Genomic DNA, 5,000 nt, shown 5'->3' with positions numbered 1-5,000 from the left:
ATTAAGATCCGCGGAGGCCGGGCGGGCGCCCCCACTCTGCCCGCACGCCGGCGCGCCTAAACCGCGGAAAAAAAAAAGCCGGGCCCGCGTGGCAACCCAGCCCGCCCGGCATAAGCGGCTCGGTCCGTGCGGCCACGACCGAGGTGGCGAGGCGCCGCCGCCTCGCCCGGGACAAGTCCGGGGGGCTCCCTCCGTCGGGTGCCGGGTCCGTCAACTCCAAAAATCTCTGCCCGCCAACGCGGGTCCCGGCTTAAGGCCGAGGAAGGGGGATGGTTTCAACAACGCGGGCCGGGGACGGGGCGCCCCGACCCCGGGCTCCGCAGCTTTACCGGGCGGGCCGACCGCCGCCGAGGCGGACCGACAGCCCAAAAAAGTGCCCGCCGAGTGGGCCCCGGCTTAAGGCCAGGCACGAAAGGGACGAGGCGCCGCCGCCTCGCCCGCCACCGCTGCCCAGGGGGGCCGCCCCCCCTTGCGAATCGGCCGGCAGAAGCCGGGCCGGCGCGGGAAAGCTCGCAGCTTCTCTCTCCGCCTTGCCTCGGACGCCAAGCGGCTTCCCTCTCGGATCGTCTTTCGGCAGCCCTTCTCCCTCGGCCTCGCGGGGAGATCGCCCCCGGTTCTCCGGCAGCCCTTCTCTCTCGGCCTCGCGGGGAGATCGCACCCCGGTTCTCCGGCAGCCCTTCTCTCTCGGCCTCGCGGGGAGATCGCCCCCGGTTCTCCGGCAGCCCTTCTCTCTCGGCCTCGCGGGGAGATCGCCCCCGGTTCTCCGGCAGCCCTTCTCTCTCGGCCTCGCGGGGAGATCGCCCCCGGTTCTCCGGCAGCCCTTCTCTCTCGGCCTCGCGGGGAGATCGCCCCCGGTTCTCCGGCAGCCCTTCTCTCTCGGCCTCGCGGGGAGATCGCCCCCGGTTCTCCGGCAGCCCTTCTCTCTCGGCCTCGCGGGGAGATCGCCCCGGTTCTCCGGCAGCCCTTCTCTCTCGGCCTCGCGGGGAGATCGCCCCCGGTTCTCCGGCAGCCCTTCTCTCTCGGCCCCGCGGGGAGATCGCCCCCGGTTCTCCGGCAGCCCTTCTCTCTCGGCCCCGCGGGGAGATCGCCCCCGGTTCTCCGGCAGCCCTTCTCTCTCGGCCTCGCGGGGAGATCGCCCCGGTTCTCCGGCAGCCCTTCTCTCTCGGCCTCGCGGGGAGATCGCCCCCGGTTCTCCGCAGCCCTTCTCTCTCGGCCTCGCGGGGAGATCGCCCCCGGTTCTCCGGCAGCCCTTCTCTCTCGGCCTCGCGGGGAGATCGCCCCCGGTTCTCCGGCAGCCCTTCTCTCTCGGCCTCGCGGGAGATCGCCCCCGGTTCTCCGGCAGCTCTTCTCTCTCGGCCTCGCTGTGCCAAGCTTTTCCGGGAAAGACGGGAGCCGGGACAAAGCCACAGACAGACTCGTCCCGGCTAGGCGGCACCTCCTCTGCCCTGCCGACCGCACCAGCACGGTCGCTCCCTTCCGCCTTAAACACAGGCACGGCATGAAACCAACCTGTGGGGATGCGGCCCGTCACCTCGCTCCATAATACGGACAGATGAGTCCGAAGGCGCCCAAGCCTCCAAGGGGACTGATGGAGCTCGACCGGGAAAAGGCGCCACCGCAGGCCGCCTCTTACGATGAGGCAGCCGGAGGCAGCCGGCAACAGCGACCCCTTGGTGAACTTCCGCAGCCGGCCGGGACAACAGGTCTACCCAGCACCGGCCGAAATACGACTAAGTCCCGCCGGATCCGGGGTAGACCTGGTGTCCCGCCGCATCCGGGGTAGACCTGGTGTCCCGGGCTCCGGGGTAGACCTGGTGTCCCCGGCCACGGGGTAGACCTGGTGTCCCGCCGGACCCGGGGTAGACCTGGTGTCCCCGGCCACGGGTAGACCTGGTGTCCCCGGCCACGGGGTAGACCTGGTGTCCCGCCGGATCCGGGGTAGACCTGGTGTCCCGGGCTCCGGGGTAGACCTGGTGTCCCCGGCCACGGGGTAGACCTGGTGTCCCGCCGCATCCGGGGTAGACCTGGTGTCCCGCCGGCCCCGGGGTAGACCTGGTGTCCCCGGCCACGGGGTAGACCTGGTGTCCCCGGCCACGGGGTAGACCTGGTGTCCCGCCGGCCACGGGGTAGACCTGGTGTCCCGCCGGCCCCGGGGTAGACCTGGTGTCCCCGGCCACGGGGTAGACCTGGTGTCCCGCCGGATCCGGGGTAGACCTGTTGTCCCCGGCCACGGGGTAGACCTGGTGTCCCGCCGGACCCGGGGTAGACCTGGTGTCCCCGGCCACGGGGTAGACCTGGTGTCCCCGGCCACGGGGTAGACCTGGTGTCCCGCCGGATCCGGGGTAGACCTGGTGTCCCGGGCTCCGGGGTAGACCTGGTGTCCCCGGCCACGGGGTAGACCTGGTGTCCCGCCGCATCCGGGGTAGACCTGGTGTCCCGCCGGATCCGGGGTAGACCTGTTGTCCCCGGCCACGGGGTAGACCTGGTGTCCCGCCGGACCCGGGGTAGACCTGGTGTCCCCGGCCACGGGGTAGACCTGGTGTCCCCGGCCACGGGGTAGACCTGGTGTCCCGCCGGATCCGGGGTAGACCTGGTGTCCCGGGCTCCGGGGTAGACCTGGTGTCCCCGGCCACGGGGTAGACCTGGTGTCCCGCCGCATCCGGGGTAGACCTGGTGTCCCGCCGGCCCCGGGGTAGACCTGGTGTCCCCGGCCACGGGGTAGACCTGGTGTCCCGGCGGCCCCGGGGTAGACCTGGTGTCCCGGGCGGCGGGGTAGACCTGGTGTCCCCGGCCGCGGGGTAGACCTGGTGTCCCGCCGGCCCCGGGGTAGACCTGGTGTCCCGCCGGCCCCGGGGTAGACCTGGTGTCCCGGGCCCCGGGGTAGACCTGGTGTCCCGGCCGCCGGGGTAGACCTGGTGTCCCGCCGGCCCCGGGGTAGACCTGGTGTCCAAGGCCCCGGGGTAGACCTGGTGTCCCCGGCCACGGGGTAGACCTGGTGTCCAAGGCCCCGGGGTAGACCTGGTGTCCCCGGCCACGGGGTAGACCTGGTGTCCCGCCGCATCCGGGTAGACCTGGTGTCCCGGGCGGCGGGGTAGACCTGGTGTCCCGCCGGATCCGGGGTAGACCTGGTGTCCCCGGCCACGGGGTAGACCTGGTGTCCCGCCGGCCCCGGGGTAGACCTGGTGTCCCGGGCGGCGGGGTAGACCTGGTGTCCCCGGCCCCGGGTAGACCTGGTGTCCCGGGCCCCGGGGTAGACCTGGTGTCCCGGGCCCCGGGGTAGACCTGGTGTCCAAGGCTCCGGGGTAGACCTGGTGTCCCGCCGGCCCCGGGGTAGACCTGGTGTCCAAGGCCCCGGGGTAGACCTGGTGTCCCCGGCCACGGGGTAGACCTGGTGTCCCGCCGCATCCGGGGTAGACCTGGTGTCCCGGGCGGCGGGGTAGACCTGGTGTCCCGCCGGATCCGGGGTAGACCTGGTGTCCCCGGCCACGGGGTAGACCTGGTGTCCCGCCGGCCCCGGGGTAGACCTGGTGTCCCGGGCGGCGGGGTAGACCTGGTGTCCCCGGCCCCGGGGTAGACCTGGTGTCCCGGGCCCCGGGGTAGACCTGGTGTCCCGGGCCCCGGGGTAGACCTGGTGCCTCACCGTCCCCATCGAGCCCGGAGCCGGGCAAAGCTCACAGCCTCATATCACCCCGGAGCCAGACGGCTCGATCGGCCCCGTCCCGCGCAATGAACCCACCCCGCTTTCCAGATTAATACCTACTTCATGGCCGCTCTAGTCGCTTGGAACGAGAAACTCATCCGAAAAAACAAACAGACAATAACGATTGGCACATTTTATTTCTCCTCCTTTCGTATCCAGAGCACTCCCAGCCGAGCCGACGGGCAACCCGTGCCCCGTGGTCTGCCTGCTGACACGCTGAACTGGCGAAACAGCGCCCCCGCCCCCGCCCCCGCCCTGTCCCACCCACGCCCTCCTGAGAGCCTACACAGCCCGGCCCCCCTGGCCCCGATGCGGCTCGCCCCGCCCCGCCCCGCCCCGCCCCGCCCACCGGTAGAGGCGGCCCGCCGCCGGCACCACCGCCAGCACACAGGCGGCCACTTTCGGGCGGGTTCTTTCACGGTCCGCAGAGGTCTTCCGCCCTCGACCTCAGTCCAGGGGGCCGTGGGGGCTCGGTGCCGAGGCGCCCGGGGCCGGCACGAAGCCGCCGGCCCTTGGCCCTCGTCCGCAGACAGACACAGATACAGCGCCACACCCACCGACCCCCCCCCCCCCCGTGCGCACGCTCACTCCCCAAGGTCATCCCTTCAGGCCACCACACCGCCCCCTCGCCGCCCCCGCCACCTGCCCCCGCCCCCCCGCCGGGCAGCGGGGCACGCCCACCCGCCCGCCCGCCTGCCTGGCTGCCCGTCCGCATGCACGCTCTCGCGTGCCCTCACTCCCTGGCCCTGGCCCCGTCCCCGTCCCCGCCACCGCCCCCTGCCCTTACCCCTGCCCTTGCCGTCTCTGACGGAGCCGCCCACGCCCGTCGGCGGTTGGGGGCACCCCACCCAGCCTCTCCCATCAGCCTCCCTGGCGCCGTCTGCATACTTTTCCCGCTTGCTAGGCACCCGTAGAGGAAGGCCGGCCAGGGACCACAGGTCTAGCCACGGGCTAGGCGGCCGTGAGCTAGGGCCGGCGCGGGACACCAGGTCTACCCCGGGTATTAGGACACCAGGTCTACCCCGGGTATTAGGACACCAGGTCTACCCCGGGGCCTTGGACACCAGGTCTACCCCGGGGCCTTGGACACCAGGTCTACCCCGGGGCCTTGGACACCAGGTCTACCCCGGGCCCTGGGACACCAGGTCTACCCCGGGCCTTGGACACCAGGTCTACCCCGGGCCCTGGGACACCAGGTCTACCCCGGGCCCTGGGACACCAGGTCTACCCCGGGGCCCGGGACACCAGGTCTACCCCGGGGCCTTGGACACCAGGTCTACCCCGGGCCCCGGGACACCAG

This window comes from Melospiza melodia, chromosome 17, assembly GCF_035770615.1.
Source record: "Melospiza melodia melodia isolate bMelMel2 chromosome 17, bMelMel2.pri, whole genome shotgun sequence".
Classification (NCBI taxonomy): domain Eukaryota; kingdom Metazoa; phylum Chordata; class Aves; order Passeriformes; family Passerellidae; genus Melospiza; species Melospiza melodia.
Note: the sequence above shows the minus strand (reverse complement) of the source record.